We start from the raw sequence: 21,642 nt of genomic DNA, 5'->3' as shown, positions 1-21,642 counted from the left end.
GAATGTATCTTCAGGGTTAAGAGATATAATGCCTCAAGTTTTCCCTAAATGTTTCATAAAGACAGCAAGATGACAATGCAATGTGGTAAAATGTTAACTGCTGGCAAAAGAGGATGAAGGTAAATTAAATTCTTTGTTACTATTATTGCTACTTTGCTTTAGGTCTAAAATTATGCTACAATTTTAAATATTAAATAAAACTTAATTTGGAGAGTACAAATTAAGGACATATTAGAATCCACAGTGGAAATATAGCACTGACACTAACTTTTAGCTTCTCTGGGTTTCCAGAAGAAAAGAAGACTGAAAAATGAATAGAGGTAATATACAGATAGACACTGACTGAATATTTTACAGAATTGAGGAAAGATATTAATATGAAGATTAAGTAACCTAAAATTCAAAAAATTTAAATTAAAGGAAATTAATGCCTGGACATATAGTACAAATGCATGACACTAAAGCCAATGAAAAAATATTAAATATTGCAGGAGGAAAGATTATCTTCTTCAAAGACAGCAAAAGCTTAACAGCTGACTTCTATACTTTTTTTTTTCCTTTTTTATCTTTTTTTTTGTTTTTTTTTGAGACAAAGTCTCACTCTGCCACTCAGGCTGGAGTGCAATGACACAATCACAGCTAAATGCAGCCTTGAACTCCTGCGATCAAGTCATCTTCCCAACTCAGCCTGTCGAGTAACTAGGACTATAGGTGCATGCAACCACACCCAGCAATTTTTTTTGTATTTTTTGTAGATACAAAGTTTTACCATGTTGCCCAGGCTGATCTCAAACTCCTGGGCTCAAGCAATCCAACTGCCCCAGCCTCCCAAACCGCTGGGATTACAGGCATGAGCTACCATGCTTAGCCAATGGTTGACTTCTGAATTGCAAAGATGATGACCAGAGGCCAGTGTCGTAGTAGGCTGAATGTAACAAAATAAAATAACTGGTAACTTACAATCATATACTTAAAAAAATGGCTTTCAATGAGGAGAATAAAATAAAGACATTCATAGACAAACAAAAATTGAGCTTTTGCTACCAATAGATAATTACAAAGGGACATTTTAAATGTTCTGCAGGAGGAAGTAAATAATCCTGGAAGAAAAATGTCAGATATAAAAAGGAATAATGAGCAACGTCAGTGACCAATATGCTTATTTATGTATATTAAACAAAAATGAAGTTGTCATCTGGATTAAAAACTGTAATGGAATTAAAATATATAAAAATTGCATATAAAATAATTGTAGTTAAGTTATTTTGAGCACCTATATTATTGTGAAAGTGAATAAAGATTAAAACTGACACTTTGATGAGTTTATGCATCATAACTTTTCTAGTGTTTATATTAGAAATTAAAATATGGTTATTAATTGAACAGAAATATGAATGAGAATAATTAATTCAAAATATCTAAGAAATACACAAAGATAAAAGGGATTAGATAAATAAAAAACAAAAATAACAGTGAAGACATAATAAAAATATGGTAGCATTTGTAATAAATGTAAATAGACTAATTACCTTGCTAAAATACAAAATTCAAAGCTGTGGCTGACTGGCAGAGAAGCAGTATGGTTCCATTAATGTACATTTCAAAAATTTATAATTCTATATCTCACAGTAAATATATACTGGTAAAAATGTAGCTTAAAATCATAATAAAAAGCAAAATAATGATAATAAAATTCAAAAGAAAGGTTATCTCTGAGAAGTCAGAGAAAGGGATTGGATTAAGGAAGAGCATACTTGTTAATTCAGGATATGTTAATTTTTTTTCCTGACACTAGATTCTAGGTATAATGGTTATGCATTGTATACTTTCACCTACCCATCATATATTTTAAAATGTTTGTTTCACTCCATAGTCAATAAAACCAATAAAAAAGAGGTAGCATCAAAAATAAAAGATTTTAGATGAATATGGAATATATTGTATCTCTGTTCTGATGCTACGTTTTCTGTCATCTTGAGAAGGAGAGCTGTCTTTGATTGAGGAACCAGACTGAATGAATACAGCATTGCAAAAACTAAACCTGGGGCAAATCTAGATGACCATTAACCTCTGCCAGGTAGTTAACTGTTGTAGACTGCAAAAATGTCCCGATTTCTCACCACTGCCTTTATAGTGTGACCTTGCAACTACCTCTATCCAGAGGTGGAGTCTATTTGTCTATGTGTTGTTTCTGGGATGGGCTTGTAACCTGCTTTGACCAATAAGATGCAGAAAAAAAAATATGCTGGGTCAGTTCTAAGCATTGGTCTCAAGAAGTTGTAAATACTATTCTTTGTCTTGAAATCCTGCTATCCATTCTGTGAATTTGTCTAAGCTACTCCACTGTATGATGAGAGATATATGACCCAGTCACTCCTGTTGTATCTGTCAGAAAGTTGAAAATAGGTGAATGAGGCCATGCTGGAGTAGCCAGCCTTGGCCTGTCCTACAGCTAACTTCATGTGCGTAAGTGAGCTCAGGTACAATATTGAATCTAGGATCATCAAAACTGCCTGCCCATTGACCCGCCCATTGACAATAAATGATTGTTGTATTAAGCATGTAAGTTTGGGGGTTAATCAAAGCAGATATTAGTCAGAAATAAATGGATTCTACAACTTTATAAGCACTATTTCTTTCCTTCCTATTGCTCTTTTGTTGTGAAAGCACTCATAGAAATGTTAACCTGGATGTAATTTTGTAAACATATGAAACATGAAGTGGCTATGAATATTTCTATTGCATTTAAAATGTCCCCATTTTAAAAAATTTGAGACCTGGAAATCTTCAAAAATGATAGATTTAAAATTACATTTTTAAAAAGCCAAATGGGATAGAGTTTCTTAAGGATAAAACAGAAAAACTCAAGAGACATGCACAGGTTAGGAAACTGAGATGTGCTGATTTTCCTTCTTTCAATTTGTGGTGCTGTAAAAACCTTGTACTATGGAGCCAGAGTATTCATGAGAACAAGAGAACAGGGGTGGCAGGAGGTACTTTTAACAGAGTCATCAAGGTACTCATGAGGATGGCATATTTTCCATGAACAAGCAGCATAACTTAGTACTTTGCTCAAACGCCACACACAGCATAATGGAAATGGCACTTTCAGAATACTGATTCTCCCACAGGGAACTCAACAGTGAAGTAGGAAAAGATCACAGGCTCTGACAGCTGATTGGTGAATTAATTAGATGTTGAACTTCTTTAATGCTATGGTAAATTACATGTGGAGCGTGCACTCAGAGTCATAAAAAGATTCCAAGGATGCTAGGTGTCACACAACAGTAGGGCAAAATGTAATCAGAATCCAGAGCGGGGCCCAATGCAGATCGGTTTACCAGAGGCCTGCTGAGATTAATCTTACTTGTATCCTTTTCTGAGGGGAAAATGTGGAGTGAGTGGCACAATTATTTAGCTACAAGCAAAAGGAATTGATGCTTTTTTATTATTCTGTCTAAATTGTTCTTGACACAGACTTATAATGTTAATATTTATCAACATTTTACCCACATTTAAAGTCACACCTCCTCATGTAATCTATCAAGTGATAGGAGATTTTGAAGAAAAAAATAGAGAGAGGGCCATTTTTTATCCTGCTGTGACCACATTACTGTCATTGCTGCCTATATGCTCTCAGAAAATACTTATTGTTGGTCTTTGTTGCTCAATACATGTTGGCATGTAATATATTGTTCTTATCTATTGTGTGATCTTGGGCAACTTAATTAATCTCTTTAGCCCTCAGTTTCTTCATTTGCAGAATGGGGACAATGACAGTATTCATTTTGTAGGGCTATAATGTTAATTAATTACGTAAATATTGCAAAGTACTTAAAATAGTGCCCGGCACATGGCAAGTGTTATAAAAGTTGCTGGATGAATATTGAAACAAAAACAATGTTCACATATTTCCAAAGAGATTCATCACCATTTAAACTTCTGATCATTCAGCAAAAAAGACTTTGATTTCCAACATTGTGAATAAACAAAAATGAGCCTTTCCTTGGGAAAATGCAGCTTTCATAGAGGTAAAGCTTCTTTTCTGCCAACAAATAGATGCCGCTGCTAACATATTGAGGTGCAGTTGTATTTTTTTTTTTTTTGGTGGGGGGGAACGGAGTCTCGCTCTGTTGCCCAGGCTGGAGTGCAGTGGTGTCATCTCGGCTCTCTGCAACCTCTGCTGCCTGGGTTCAAGCAATTCTCCTGTCTGAGGCTCCTGAGTAGCTGGGACTATAGGTGCCGGCCACCACGCCTGGCTAATTTCTGTATTTCTAGTAGAGATGGGGTATCACCATATTGGTCATGCTGGGCTCGAACTCCTGATCTCAGATGATCCACCTGCCTTGGTCTCCAAAAGTGCTGGGATTACAGGCGTGAGCCACCGCATCCGGCCTGCAGTTGTATTCTGATTAGATATCCTGCATGCCTTGTGAGAATGGCATGCAACAAATGCAAACACAATTCACTGCAATTCAACTCTTACCATGAGCAAAATACTGGGAAAGGCCCTAAAGAAAACGCAAACCAAAAACTGGAATAAGTTCCTCTGCTTCATATCTCCAAAGTATGTATTAATAATATTTTAATATCTTTCAACAAAATATAAGTGACTAAAAATATATATGGGTATATAAAGAACACATAAAACATTTAAAAAGGTTATTTTTAATTTTAGCTCCTTTCACTTCCCCTGTCTGCCGTATGCTGAAGAAGATTGGTGACTCATGACAAGTCTTGCACTGCTGAAAAAATGCAGAAGGATTAGTATGGGGTTGAGTTGAGATAAACATAAAAAGTGGACCAATTTTCCTGGAAGAATCAACTTGAGATTATATCTGAATTATTATACCTAAAAAGGCTTGAGTTATTTAAGTCCGTTATTAAGACTGATGATACAATATTCATGAGGAACAAAAATGCTATCTACAGATAATATGAGATATTTGGTAAAGAGAAGTAAGAAATTAAATATTTATATTGAGAGAGGATATTGTATCCTGCTTTATTTTTAACAGGATTTGGGATGGTATTATAAGTTGGTTTTGATGCAGGATAAAAATAAGTGAGGAAAAAAATTAAAACAGATAAAATAATGCTAGGGTTAAAATTAGTACCTACTAGAAATTAGGTAAGACTATGGCTAAGGGAATCTAGGATGATTGGACTTCTTCCTCAGCCCACAGTACTGCTTTTTTTGTTACTCCTAGGGGAGCTATCTGCAAGGAACAATGACAAACAGTCTTTGGGACCTAAATGCTAATATAGAGAGCTGTGATAAATGGGGCTGGAACCAGAGTCTAGGTTAGAAGCCTGAGAGACCTCTACTACTCACTCACAATTTAAGCCCACATAGTACATTTTAGGTTGATCAGATTGGATGCCTTCAAGGGAAAAATAGTCAGAGAGAGTAGGGAGTAAGACCTTGGTCAGTTTAACATTTTGAGTTAAGATAAAAAGGAGAAGAATGTATTAGAAAGAAGGATGACTGGGCTTCTCCATGTGGAAGGGCCTTTCAGTTTGAAAGGAAAAGAGAGAAACATATACAAATTTTCATCAAATGGCTATCGCACAGAAGCAAGGAATCTCTCCAATGAGATCATCATATCCTCTTCTTGGGGACTAGATTTTTTTGTCTCCCAGAATGCTCTTTCTGCAGTAATTATACAGATATTCCAGATATTGACCTTGTTATAATTCAGGTCCCAGCTTAAAATATATCTACAGTGACAACACAATTCGAAGTAGCCAGCTCTTTAAGCTCTCACCTTGCTATACTTTTAACTGAGCACTTATTATTGAATATTTTCTTTCACATATTTTTATTATTAACGGACTCCATACCAAAACTACCCATCTAGAACATAAGGTCTACGACAACAAGGACTTCATCTGTATTATTTATGTATGTGTTTACATATATATATATATATATATATATGAGTTATAAGCGAACACAATAGGTACTCAATAAAGATTTAGCAAATAAATACATGCATGAAAATGTGTTTTAGTAGTCACTAAACTAAACACATGAAAATGTGTTTTAGTAGGCCAAAAAAAGGTGGTGGAAAAAGAGGTGCTTCTTGAGAACTTAATATTGACAATAGCTGACATTTTTGAAGAGTGTTAATCTTCACAACAAAACCATAAAATAAACACTGAAGAGAAAAATGCAGTGGCAACCTGATCAAATCTACTCTACAGCTAAATAAAAGATATGGGTTCCATACCTAGACTGATCTCAGAGCAGCTATGTTTCACTACCATGTATGCCATTAGATTATGTTTACATGCCAAATATGTGCAACAGATTTAGTTCTGAAATTCCTTGTATTCCACACACATACATGCAAATAAATCTATTGCATGATCCAATAGAATCATAAGTTAAAAATAAATGAGTTGCCATAAAAAACCTTGCTATTTGGAGTGGTGAGACCGAAGAAAAATATGTACCATGGTCTCCTTAATGGAGAAACTTCATAAAGGATGAAGAAAAACACACCATGAATTACACCATGAATAATATTACTAAATGCAAGCATGAACTTCCAGCATTTATAATACAAATCAGTGTAAGTTGATAGCACTGATTCAAGTTTTGATTTAGTGAAAGCACTTCTATGGAGAAAATATAAAGCTTTTAATAGCCTTGTTTAATCGATTGGTAAAATTTAAGCTATGTAGATGAATGAAAAGGATTCATATCATTCAGGCAATCATTCCTCAGTATTATTTCTGACACCTACATTGATGATCAATATTGGCTGCTAGAAATTATGATGTATATATTTTATGATGAGTACCAGACCGTAGATATTTGGTGTTACTTCTTTTTTTTTTTTGAGATGGAGTTTCATTCTTGTTGCCCAGGCTGGAGTGCAACGGCGTGATCTCGGCTCACTGCAACCTCCACCTCCGGGTTCAAGCGATTCTCCTGCCTCAGCCTCCTGAGTAGCTGGGATTACACATATGCACCACCACACCTGGCTACTTTTTGTATTTTTAGTAGAGATGGGGTTTCACTATCTTGGCCAGGCTGGTCTCGAACTCCTGACCTCGGGTGATCGACCCTTTTCGGCCTCCCAAAATGTTGGGATTACAGGTGTGAGTCACTGCGCCCGGCTTAGTGTTACTTTTTAAGAATGTATTCATGGGTTTGAAAGCATGCATAATTTTGGTAAATTCTCAGAAGCTGATATGCTTAATCAGAATATATACCTGAACATGCACTATTATACTTCTGCAGAGACATACAAACGGAAATGTATACAACCAATGTCAAGACTTTCCTTTGAAAATAACTCCGGTTTTATCCAGTACATGAAAAGAAGTCTGATTAATGGCCAACACTTTATCCAATCTAGAACCCTATATCAATAGAAAATAATAAGTAAAATACCCATAAAATATTTGACATTAATCTATGCTTTAAAATGGCTCTAAAATGTACTCCTAGCTAACTAAATAATTGTTAGGCTCTAGTTCAAGGTCAGTTAAATGGCAAAGCGCATATTCTGTAATAGTTTATTTGAAATCACTCTTTGCGACCATCCTTGGTTGTACTATGAGCCTCAATGACATCCTGTGGTGAGCAGTACTTTTATCCTTTTTTTCACAGACTAGTAAACTAAGCCTCAGAGACCTCATATAAATTGCAAAAGAGACATATCCAGAAAGTAGAGACCCAGGAATACTGGATCTGGATCTGGGATTGTAACCACTGAAATATTTTGCCTTACTTTTGTCAGTTTTTCTCAGCTAGATAAAACTAATACACGTTTAAGCACAGTAAATAGTTGGCTTCAGGTTCATATACTAGTAACAATGAAAATACAACAATTCTAGCATTTTTTAAAATGAATATTCTTTATATTAAAATCACTTTAAATTAAGAAAACATATAGCTTAAAAAGTATCACTTAGTATTAAATAAAATGTATATAAAGGCTATTTCTCCACATAAAAGATCATCAAAGACTTATAGAATAATAAAAAAGATGTGAAGTGTTTTTCTTCAAACACTGGTTGACAAATGCATGCTCTGTGAGAAGCACTTGGCTGGCCAAACAAACACAACAACTATTATCTCTAGAGTCAGTAGTCAATTCTTCATGTAACAGCCCACTCTGTTTATATAGAAATTGTAATTTTCACAGTTTTTTCTCACTTTAACTAAACCCATGTAATATTATTTTTAAAACCTTTCTCATATTGGATCACATTTCATCTAAATGTCTGATGGCCTCCCTTAGAATCACAGCTATAAAATCTAATCTCCTTTTCACCTGACATCATTTAAAACATTTACAGAGAGTCACCATCATCTCTTACACTTTTAAATCTCACTTTCTCCAAACAAGTCATACCTAATCGTCCCAAACCTTCAAATTCCCACTGGGCACGGTGGCTCACGCTTGTAATCCCAGCACTTTGGGATGCCGTGGCAAGTGGATCATTTTGAGGTCAGGAGTTCAAGAGCAGTCTGGCCAACATGATGAAACCCCATCTCCACTAAAAATTCAAAAATTAGCTGGGCATGGTATTGCATGCCTGTAGTCCCAGCTACTCAGGGGACTGAGGCATGAGAATTGCTTGAACCCAGGTGGCGGAGGTTGCAGTGAGCCGAGATTGTGCCACTGCACTCCAGCCTGGGAAACGGAGTGAGCCTCCATAAAAAAAAAAAAGAAAAAACCTTCAAATTCCCAAATTATGATGTCTGTTCTGGGCAGTTATCCTTGGGTTTATCAATGTTCTTCTTCAACTGTGGACTGAGCTAACAGTTTTGGGCATGTTCTTCTAAACACACTGGTGACCTATTTCACAGCTTATTCAATATGCCTGTGTTGTCATCTACAATCCAACGGCATGCTAGTCATCACACTGGTGACACCTTCTCAACGTGAACCTATGACTCTTTGGACAACATAAAACATCTCTGCTATTTTCACAATTTTTCTAGCTCTTAACTAATATCATGGATTTTTTTTTAATATTCTGGATGGCTTTAGAATTGAGAAAATAATCTTTAAAACTCCACCAAAGATTTTGAGGAAATAAAGACTTTTATTTTTCTTGGAGATTAGCAATAAAATAATAGGCAAATAATTCAGTACCCGAGGTGGAGTGGTAGTAGGGGAAGGTTAAAATCTCCTTTTCTTATTTTAAATGAAATCTTATCTGTAGGCAAAAGAAAAGGAACCAGTGCTGTGGGGCAAAGAGGATGAAAATGGAAGTGAAAATGAACTTAATAATTAGAACAAGAACCTAGAGGATATTGACCTATCATTTCACTCTCCCTATGTTACTTGCCTTAAACTTTGGTTAAAATAAAGTTCTCAGTGCAGAAAAATTTGCATATGGATTTGATTTTTTTTAAATCCCATAAAAGTGAAACAAAATATTAATTTTTAAATAACTTCTAATAATTTCTTAGATTAATAATGTGTGTTTCACTTTCAGCTGATAAAAAAAAAAAAAAACCTCCTAACTATATGCTCTGAAAGTACATCTAAAAACAACTAGTATCCATTGGGTTCACAATCAGAGACATATTGTAGAATGTCACATAAATTCAAGCAGGAAAAAAAGGTTTTAATTTACCAGGATTACTTAAGCTGACTAAAGAAACTGTGAAAGAGTATTCTCAGATATATTCAAAAAAGCAATCACATTTCACTGTGTCTTGAAATCATTTCAAATTTATCATATTTTAAGTGCCATTAAATGTTCTTTTTGATTGGAAGAGCCTTATAAATGACAGGCAGTTTTGTGCTGTGCAAATTAGCAGTTTCCCCTAATTCTTTTCACAAGACTGTCAATTTTTAGTTATTATCTCATCCAAGTTCACATAATGGAGACAGTTGTAAATTATGAACCATATGCCTCATTGTGCAGTTCACAATGTAAATTTTATCAATGATGCCTTTAATTTTTTTAAAAATTGACCAATATTGTGTATTTTATACCTGTTTAATTTACCCTATTTATCCCTGAAATATATTTATTTTTTATATTTTAATCTATATTTCCGCATATGAAGAATGCCAGTTTTCTTTGAACCTCAAGATCCAATCCTAGACTAATGTGTACGTGTATTTGTGTGTCTATGTGTGTATTCACCATTCCTACCTGGGTAATCACCTATGTACAGCTCCCTGCTTCCTGGCTATTATTGTTTGAGACAAGTGGACTTGGCTGAAAGCAAGCATATTCCCTTTTTAGAAAACTTATTTTTTTTCAGAAGAAAATTTTGTATTAGTGCTTCATTTCTTAGCCTTCATGAGGACACAAGTGATGCAGTTCCATATACCTTTCTTTAGTTCAATTAAATAAGACATTTCTTAACAGTTATGAGCTAAACTTAATCTTCCTGGGCACCACTGGATTTCTTTGTTTTTTTCTCTGTAATTTCAGGTAGTAAAAAGAAAACACCGGTTGTAAATGTCACAATATGGTTTCCAACAGTTGGAAGAAATATGAAAATACAAAAACAAAAATACCCATTGTGATGCTTGGTAAGTGGTCACTAGCAGAGAAGGCAAAGATAAAGAAACTAACAAGACATTCCAAGAAAAGGAAGTCACTCCCATTACACATACACAAGCCATCGTAAGGCCATTAGTACTAGTGGGGGAAATAAAAAGAAAAGGAACTCAAGCTTTCATGTAAAATGTACAGTACCTCCTATATAAATTTAAATTTATATACATCTTATATCATGACTTTTATTGTATGTATTAATAAAGAAACATCTTCAGTCACCGCACTTTCAAATGTATATTAGAACATGCTAAAATGGTGTTTTAATGGATAAAAATGACATTAAGTAAACAGAAACAGTATACAGACTGTCAGAAACATATCATCACATATATAATAGCTTTACAGAGAAAAATTTATGAACCCAGCAGTGGATTGTCGACATGCCAATAACTTCCTGCAGTCACTTTGGGGCACACAAATTAGAGGAACTAATTAAATATTTGATTAAATTAATTAAATATATGATTAAATAAAATTATCCACTTCCTTGGTATAATAAAAATAAGTTTTAAAATAAAAAATCCTATTTCATTTCATCCTGAAAATACAATTGAAATAAATTTGGCACTTACCTCATGTGATTAAAAATCCACTGGACACTTTAGAAGTGCAGGCAGCTCATGATACAGCTTTCTGATGGCACTCATCAATTCCTACAAATAACAAGAGGGTGAAAGAGAATATTCAGAGCAATATCTTTGTAAAATGATGGTGATTAGCTATGAAATTTTTATTATCACTCTACTGCCTTTTTAAAAATACCTGACTATATATTGCTGTTATAATAGCTTTTGTTAAATGTGCAATATTATGTCTGTCTGGGACTTCCAAGGTTCTAAAATAGACCCCAGATTATGACGTACTGCAAAACATCAAACCACACAATAGTATGTTATTTTACTGAGAAAGGCTGTTGGATTATAAAAACAAAATAATTTGTAAATGAAATGTTTTCTTATGTGTGTTACCACAGCAAATCATTTTTCTAGTCATGATGCTAAGTTATAAGAAGTAGAGGGTTTAGCTTTTACCACTGGCTACTTTAACCAAATTTTAGCAATTATCCTTACTTTATATCTCATAGATTTCCCAGGGAAGAGCCATAAAATGTGGGAAATGATGGTTATCCATCTGATAAGTTAATATGCAATATGGTAGGTTTTAACCTATCAAATGAATGGCTATCATTTCCTACATTTTATGAATCTTCCTCAGGGAGACATAGAAAATGAAATAGACATGCTTGCTAAAATAACAAGATACTATATAGTATATACAGTAGAAATTATATAGCAACTCAAACTTTTACAGTTTCAATTATCTGGGGAAGAAACTTTTCAAAAAAGCATTATTTTCTCCCATCTACTTGATAAAAGAGAAATAAAATGATAAGCAAGATAGATGAGTATTTTGTTGCTGCATATTGTCACTTTCCCATGTTTCCCATTCACAAATATGTAGGGTGATAACTGTATAGCATCCCTTTTCTACATGCCCGTTACTCCAAGCCTCACACATGTTAAATTCAGGCACAAATCTCAGTGAATCAGCACCATGGACGTCTCCTCGACCTTTCCCCTCTGCACATCCCTGACCCTTCCTATAAATCTCTCACTCTTTAGGTGACAAAAAAAGTCAGTATAGAATAAAAAGGGATGGTAGAAAGATGGTGCTCCTCTAATGATAATAGCAAAGACATAAAATAAACGTAAATCCTCATCAATGGCAGATTGGATAAACAAAATGTGGTACATATCAACACAAAATGCTATGCAGCCATAAAAAAGAAAAAGATTATGACCTTTTTAGCAACATGGACAGAGCTGGAGGCCATTATCTTAAGCAAAAAAAAAAAAAAAAAAAAAAAAATACAGGAACAGAAAACCAAATACCACATGTTCTCACTTATAAGTAGAAGCTAAACAACAAAAATACATGGATACAAAGAAGGAAACAACAGACACTGGGGTCTATTTGAGAGTGGAGGGTGGGAGGAGGGAGAGAATCAAAAAACTACGTATCATGTACTATGCCTATTCATCAGGTGATGAAATAACCTGTACAAGAAGCCCATGTGACATGCATTTCCCTATATAACAAACCTGAACGTGTACCCCAAATCTAAAATAAGAGTTAAAAAAAAGTGGTACTCAACTAAGAAGTATAACTTTGTCAAGGCACATATAGAGAATTGGAACATAAATACATGAGCATTATCTTATCACAGGAGAAGTCATATAAGTTCATGCTTTAAGTGTTGGATTTATAAATATTATATTATCATTTCAATTTTTCTAAAGGCTACTATCAGAAATTAAATATATATATTTCTTATTATGCGCTTTGTGTCTTTTGTTTGTTTGGAGGTATTATAACTCACTTTGAGGAAAAGATGCTTTATAGCCAAATAAATTCAGTATAGTGAATAACATGTCCTGTTAGGTTCTGGAAAGAAATCAGAAGCTACACTTCCATTAGGGGGAAACAGACTTAGAAAGAAAGTGGCAACCACTTTTAGCAAGAAAGGGAGCATTCATATGTGCAAAATAGTAGGACACTAGGCAGAAAAACCCTAAAACACCAAGAATGGTTGCACTGCATTTTATGAATTTCTGCATATGTTGCAGAAACATTGTTTTCCTGAGAATGCTTCAACTTCTCCAATGCCTGGTTGTCTTCTAAATCTGTATAGTATTCACTTTTTTTGTGCCCTGTTTTATTTTATAATTTATAAATTCACAGCAAACAACTCTAACTCTATTGGAAGCTCACTGTAACAAGTGCTGTGATAGGCACTTTCATACGCATATCTCATTTAATCAACAAGATATGTACACTGTCACGCTTTGCCACCATTGGCTTATATATTGGATATCTCAGCATACAAATCTTATATTATAAGTTGTATGTTCCATGAAATAAAGTGCTGTTTCCTACTCATTATAAGTTTTAAGTTCCATATCTTTAATTTGATTAAAGTGCTTTCTGAATGTCTAAAGTGTTTATTGAGGGTTTTAAAATATATATGGAATGTGAAAATTATTCAACTAAATCCATGATCTATTTATTTGAAATGTGAATTTTAGCATTACAATGGAGAGAATCCTGAAACCTCATAAGATCTTTTGTTTATGATCATATTTATAGATTAGATATGTGATATCTTTGAGGAAGAAGAAACGTACATTTTATTTACAACCCACAAACCAGAAATTCGTAATTCCTTGGAAGAAAACAATTTTAACTAAGACTCAATATTATTTGAGGGATGTGAAAAATAAGTTATGTTGGTGAAGTAAACAGTATGAATGCAAAAGAAGAAACAAGATAAACAGTATTAAAAGGAGACTATTTTTCTAATTAGAAAACTAAATGGTCAAGTGAGTGGATAAAGAAGTTGGGTAAAATGTGTTGATAAAACTTATAACAGCATTGTGTTTGTAGGGTGTTTTTAAAAGGGGAGTTTAAGTAGTACAATTTTCTAAGTAGAAATTCCTTCAGTTTTGTGGGTTAATAATAAAATAATGGATAAAAGAAATCAAAGCTGTAATTCCTAACAAAGTAAATCAAAGTTTACACTGATGGGGCATCACATTCTGTATTAAATGATAACACCAGATGAGAAGCCAGGCCCAGATGTAATCCTAGATCATGTGATTTATTAGACTCTTCTCACCAAAATTATTTAGAGAAACAGCAGAAAGATATTAGTAATAGAATAAATATTGTTCAGGCCAGGTGTGGTGGCTCACGTCTGTAATCCCAGCACTTTGGGAGGCCAAGGCGGGTGGATCACCTGAGGTCAGGAGTTTGAGACCAGCCTGGCCAACACAGAGAAACCTCGTCTCTACTAAAAATAAAAACATTAGCGAGTTGTGGTGGCACGTGCCTGTAATTCCAGCTACTTGGGAGGCTGAGGTAGAAGAATAGCTTGAATCTGGGAGGCAAAAGTTGCAGTGAGCCAAGATCACGCCACTACACTCCACCCTGGGAAACAGAGTGAGACTCTGTCTCAATAATAATAATAATAATAATAAATATTGTTCAGAGGATAAAAGAGAAAAATATGAAAAATCAGTTTCATAAGAATTGGTAGATGCAGCTCAACTGAGCTGGGACAAGACTGAGAACAAAAACATAAGAAGCAATACCCTCAACACTTTAATCGACACAATTCAAGGTAAGTGATAATGTTTATAAACAGAAGACAAAAAGTGGGAATTTGATGAACATGTATTTTCAAGCAGTTAACAGATAAAAGATACCCCCAAACCATGTGTAAAAGAAAAAATAAAAAAAATCCATCCGTATGCTTAGTATGGTCAATAAAATCTAAAGTAGTCAGTGTACCTAATTAAAAAAAAATACAGATCCAGTCTCATAGTCTTCATGATATAATGGTGAAGACAGAAAACAATGTTAAAGAGAGGTGAACATGCTGTAACACTAACTACAGAGGATTAATATTTCTAAACTACAAACAGGCATGAATTATTCCTCATTCAAACAAACGTGACTCTAACTTCAAGGCTAGGAATATGTAAATGCAATTTATAAAATAATAACTGTGGCTCTGCTGACTTCTTATACAATACATGTAATAATCTTTAAGGATAAACAATACTTTAAATTGATTCAAACTGGAGTAAGCATATCATTTAGGTTTACAGTGATATTCTAGGAATAATTTGAAAAAGAAGGAAACAATCTCCCTAGAACTTTCAGTGCTACTTGAAGTTTTAGAAGGAAAAATATCAACCTACACTTGAATGTTTCTAGGTAGAAATAGTCCATAGTTATTAATTATGTCTCCACAAGTGTTTCAGACAAAAGATTTGAAAACCTCTGCTTTAAATAAAAAGGTACACATTTTTTACCATTTTCTCTTTTTCCACCACATTTTATAGTGATTCTCACACTTTATTTCAAGGTGGGGAAAAAGGGATAATACTTTTCCAGAGAAAATGTATATATGATATCTTCTCTCAAAAGGAAATGAATCCTCTAATTTATTTAAATATTTATGATTATTGATACTTTATATACAGTAGTCTAGAGTATTAACACGGCATATCACAGGCTTTTTAACACATGATGCAGAACTCATCATGGTCAAAAGGTCTGGCTGGTAAATTTCTTGGATGATTGCATAAGGCTAATAACACAGCATCACTAAAGGATCATCCAAGAGATTGGCAGTCTCTCACTTGAAGCTCCATTAATATTTTGGAGAGTGTAGAATGTGACCTACAGAAATGGTCTACACCACACTGGGGAAAGACGGTCTCTCATACATCGAGTAAACCAAATATTTTGAATTGTTATATGTAATCCGCATCTTCTGTCATATTATGTTTTTTCTTTTCAGTTACAGAAGGAAGAAGAGAAATAACATGCCTACTATGTACCTAGATATGATACCAAGTGCTTTAAAAACATTATTTAATTTATTCCTCAAGAAATAAATTATGTGAGAAAGGCGGAATTATCCCACTTCACAAACATATAACTGAGGCTTAGAAAGTGATGCATTTATTTTCTCACGATTACAGATCTTTCCATTATTTATCACTGCCTTTAAAGTTTCAAAAGTGAATGGCTTTGGACACGGAACTAGTGGGAACAAACGTAAAATTGAATGCAATGGTACCTAATAAAACTTGAAACCTGTAATCATTGCAGTTGATCAAAGTTGGATGATTTAGTGTTTTATTTTCAATATTTCGTGATTGTTAAATAAAAGTCAAGTTCTAAATAAAATCTTGCTCTTTCTTTTATTTGTTGTTTTGGCTTTTTGAAAGGATGGTTATTAAAATGCAATATGATCTGTTTCCCTAATTAATATTAACTTTTAAACAAACAAAAGTTTATAAAATTAATATTAAGTTTTAAATATACAAAAGTTTATAAAAATATAATATTTTGCAGTGGCTCACGCCTGTAATCCCAGCACTTTGGGAGGCTGAGACGAGCGCATCACCTGAGGTCAGGAGTTTGAAACCAGCCTGGACAACATGGTGAAACCCTGTCTCTACTAAACATACAAAAATTAGCCGGGTGTGGTGGAAGGCACCTGTAATCCCAGCTACTCAGGAGGCTGAGGCAGGAGAATTGCTTGAACCTGGGAGGCGGAGGTTGCAGTGAGCCGAGATCATGCCACTGCACTCCAGCCTGGGTAACAGAGCAAGACTCCATCTCAAAAAAAAAAAAAAAAAAAAGAAAAAAAATGCGTATATATATATATACATATACACACACAGATATATATGTATATATACATTTAAAAATAACATTTTAAATAAGGCATTTTACATGAAATCTAGCTGTTTCAATTAATAATACGATATTCCTAACAAAATGACATAACAGAAATGACATTTACTTGGAACTTATATTTATTTAATATTACTTTTTCATTAGAATAGAAAAACTGAAACATGCCATTAATTCCATTTTAATTTTAATATAATAAAAAAGCTTTATAAATTCTTAATTCTAATAGCATAAAATAGTTATGCTAATATTAAAAATTAAGTTATATGATGCCTAATTTTAAGACAGCAAATTAGCTATACCATTTGCTGGAGCAATAGAGAGAAGACAGGAATATAGGAAAAATATATTCAATGAATAATTTGACTCTGTCATTCACTGAACTTCTTAATATTAAAAACAAACGTTTTTCCAACTTAAAGCACAGTGACAGTACTACTTGATTGACTCTCTCTATAGATGCCACTTGAAACACGTTGTCATAAACCATACCAAAAGAGAATCTTACATTTTTACTACACTAAATTCTAAATCCTATTTTAGTATAGAATGCATATAGCCTGTTCTTCAATAAATAAGTCCAGTAATAAAATAATAAAAGAAGGCATTTTGGCTCTTCTTTTTTAAGTTACCTGCTTTTAAAATATTTGTTGTTGGTGGTGGCATTGGTGGCGTTGGTGGATCCGAGATTTATGAGGACTTCACTCTGGATTGCTTTGGTGGCTTACATTTCCTTTTGTTCTTGCCTTTTTTAGAGAGGTACATAATTGGATATTGGCATTTTATTTGCTTTAATCTTTTGAAAACCCAAGAGCGAAAGCCATACATCCTTGTCTTTTTATTAGGTTAATCAAGTTAAAAATTGTCATTGTGTTTAAACTTTTAAAAGTTGAAATTCTACTATAGCTACACATTTTCTTAAGTGGATGGCATATTTTATTTGGTCTTAAAGCATATGTTTATAAACTGTATCTCTTTAAATTACACACAAACAAACACATACACAAAACTATTGTGTCTTGTATAACATTAGCAAAATAACAGCGATAATTAACGGTTACTGAATGCTTTCCGTATGCCAGGCACTGTTCTAAGTACATTACATTTATTTGCATGCTTAATTTTCACAACAGTCCAAATATATTATTTTATCCCAGTTGAAAGATAAAAAGTTGTGGCACAGAGGGATTAACTAACCAGGCAAGTAAAGAGCTAACATTTAAACCAAGGTGGTTTGACTTCAGAGTGTGAGCTACTAAGAATTGCTACACTATCTCTGATCAAAAGATATCAATAATGGCATTCGGATAACAATTGTGCAGACATGTTCCTTAACCAAAAAATATCAAATCATTAAAAATGCGATAGAGTGGCAGAAATAGTTGAGTGAGAAACAACAGAGCTGAAGCTATCTGAAGGCATGGGCTATTCCTGCTTACTTTATCTCATATTCACAATACTGGTAGAGCATCTAAGACAAAGTAAGCCAGTATCCAAGAAATATTTGTTGTGTGACTGATTAATAAAGAAAGAGGCTCATATGAGTACTGGTATTTCTGCACATCTTGGATGAAGCTGCAAACTTCACACACTAGTCCAGATTCAGCACATATTTTCACAGTGGATTCACACTCTCACCTTCAACTACACTAACACTTTTACATAATCCCTTGAGCCCTGGCCACCTGTGTTCCATTTACAACTGCCTATATTCATATTCATTAAAGCCTTTTATGCTACAGTCATTTAATAAACTGCTCTAATGAAAAAATCCATTGTAATTTCATTTAATATAGGTAATTTTAACACAGGTTTTTGATAGAAAATATCATAATTCAGGATAGTAATTCTAATGGTAGGAAGATCAGGCAGTAACACCATAAACCAGAAATCCAAACCAAGAAGCCAATACCTTGGGATGTCCTGAGTTCCTCCTTCTCTCTCACCTCCCCAGAAGCATCCCGAATCCATCTACATGTTATCATTATTACTGCCACCCCCACTCCAAGCTGTTACTTTTCTCCTGGATTATTCTGATGGTCTCCTAACTAGTCTTTCTTCTTGAGCTCCTGCCCTTTCAATCTATTCTCTACCTTCCAACCAAAATTATCTTAAAATATCAATTGGATCATGTCTTTCCACAAATAACTTCCTGTTGTGCTTTGAATATTTAAAAAAAAAAAAAACAACTTTATTTTTGTAATATTTAATCTAAAAGGCCTGGCCTGATCTGTCACAGTCAACCTTTCCAGCCCCACATTCTGGCCTGCTCTCCCTCTCTCACCAGGTTCCATCTGTGCTGAAAGCTTCATTCTATTTCAAAGCCCTTACATGGGCTGTTGGCACTGTTAGAGCAATCCTCTTTCCATTCCTTGCTTAGTCATTTCCTTCTTTCTTCAGGTATCAGCTTAAATGCCACTTCCAAATGAATACTTCTTTCTAAATGGGAGTGCTTTTTGATATTCTGTTTGGCTTCCTGAAGTTTTCATCCCTGTCAATTTTTCATAATAGAGTGGTTTCAAGCGCAAGATTTATGTCCAGACTTACTGAGTTTAAATCTTGAGTGCATCGCTTGCTAGACTGCATGATGTTAGGAAAGCTGTAATCCTTGTTATGCTCTAGTTTCCTTATCTAGAAAATCAGATACAATATCATTTACCTAAAGGGATGGTTGTGAGGACTGAGTTAACACAACTAAGCACTCAGAACAGGGCTTTGCACATCAAATACTCAGTAAATGGAACTGACATTACCAAGTGAAATTATATTTATTTGAGTAATCTTTTGATTATATTATGCTTTCCTGATAAACATGCAAACTTAAGATGAGCTGGAGCTCTCGCTATATTGTTACCCAGCCACAAACTTAGTGCCTCAACAGTACTTTACTTAGAAAAACTCATTACATATTTATTTAATCAGGTAAATAAATGTGTGAATCTATAAATACATAGAATAAATAATTTTAAAATAAAATATTACCGATCAGCGATTTTGGAGAGGGTGGATCTTTGATATGCACAAAATCATACAATATGTGGCAGTCGGCTTTGGAAGTTTCCCTGGATCTAAAGAAAATTTTGATATTGTGTTCACTCAGCTGTTTCTCAACTCAAAGATATTTGAGAAATGATTGTAAAACACCTAGAGAAATTCTTGGAGGGTCATCTCATCTTCCATTACTGGCAAATTTGGTCATTAGTGAGTACAAAAACTTTGATGACTTTCAGAAAAAAAATTCTAATATAATATTTCTAAGTTTTAAAGAAATCTTTTCACCATTATCAAAGCTACAACACAGTTCCTTGGGGCTAGACTTCATTCCAAGAAAATCTCAAAACTCAGCTTCCCACATGATTTATCTTCTAATCTTCTAAGTTTGGTTCTGATTTCTTAGTACTGCTGTTTTGTAGATGTCATGTTATGATGCATAATCAATAAGGATGTCTTGCTGACGCTTTTCAGAAAATTATTGCTATCCCAATCCTCAAAACAGAAAGTATAAGATTCCAGATACCTAGAGTTCCTAGCCCTTAAAAACTAGAAATAGCACTTTTTTGAGGTAGCACTGGCATAAGAAAAGCTGTACATATTTAATGTATACAACTTCATGAGTTTGAAGATAACTTTACACTTGTGAAACAACCATCACCTCACATATATAAATAATAATAATAAAGAGGGTTTATAATTTTTAATACTTCTATTTAAATGTAGATATGGAGATAAAAACATGAAAAAGTGTTATACTAAAGCCTAATGAGTTGCTTTGTTCTGCTTTTTTCAAGAATATTTGGTCCTTTTTAAACATTTTTATTTATGTATTCATTTATATTAATTGATAAAAATTACATATAGTTATCAAGTACAACATGTTTCAAAATATGTATACACTGTGGAATGGCTAATGTATAATAGTATAATTACTATATACATTTCATTTCTTCACATACTTACCATTTTTTTTGTGTGGTGAAAGCATTTAAAATCTATTCCCCTAGCAATTTCCAGATATAATTATTGGATTATATCTGGAATTATATTCTAGGTGACTCTGTTATTGACTATGGTCATCATGTTGTACATTCAAACTCTGCAACTAATTTCTCCTACCTAACTGAAATCTAGTGTACCTTAACCAATATCTCCTCAACCCTGCCCTGCACCCACTACCCCTGCTCTCTACTTCTGAGTTCCATTTTTTTAGCTTTCACATATAAGTGAGATCATGATATATTGGTATTTCTGTGCCTGGCTTATTTCACTTAACGCGATGTCCCTCAGGCTCATCAATGTTGTTGCATATGACAGAATTTCCTTCTTTTAAGAGACTGGGTAGTATTCTGTTGTGTATATTTATATTTTCTTTATTCATTCATCTGATGAGAAACAATTAAGTTGATTCCATATCTTGGCCATTGTGAATAATACTGCAATAAACATGAGATGCAGGCATCTCTTCAACATACTGACTTTATTTCCTTGGGATATATACCCAGTAGTGGGATAGCTGCATCATATGGTAATTCTATTTTTAATTTTTTGATAAGCCATCATACTATATTCCATAATGGCTGTGCTAATTTATATTTCCAACTACAGTATGCAGGGATTACATTTCTCCACAACCTCTTCAACACTTGTTATCTGTCATCTTTTTTTATCATAACTATTTTAACAGGTGTGAGGTATTAGCTCATTGTGGCTTTAATTTTCTTTTATTTGATAATAAGTGATTGTGAGCACTTTTTCTATAACTGTTCACTATTTATATGCCTTATTTTGAGAAATGTCTGTTCAGATCCTTTGCCCATTTTAAAA

General features: G+C 33.8%; 1 non-coding gene across 3 annotated transcripts in view; it reads right to left on the bottom strand.

The window, feature by feature from the left end:
- Nucleotides 1-21,642, bottom strand: part of LOC129043990 (uncharacterized) — a 928,785-nt gene that overhangs the window by 357,743 nt on the left and 549,400 nt on the right. For all 3 annotated transcript variants that reach the window (XR_010123468.1, XR_010123467.1, XR_010123469.1), the window contains exon 3: nucleotides 11,121-11,201. This is a non-coding gene — a transcript (uncharacterized LOC129043990). The remainder of the gene's footprint in view (nucleotides 1-11,120; nucleotides 11,202-21,642) is intronic.

This window comes from Pongo pygmaeus, chromosome 13 (genome assembly GCF_028885625.2).
Source record: "Pongo pygmaeus isolate AG05252 chromosome 13, NHGRI_mPonPyg2-v2.0_pri, whole genome shotgun sequence".
Taxonomy (NCBI): Eukaryota; Metazoa; Chordata; class Mammalia; order Primates; family Hominidae; genus Pongo; species Pongo pygmaeus.
Note: the sequence above shows the minus strand (reverse complement) of the source record. Positions and strands in the feature narration are given on the sequence as shown.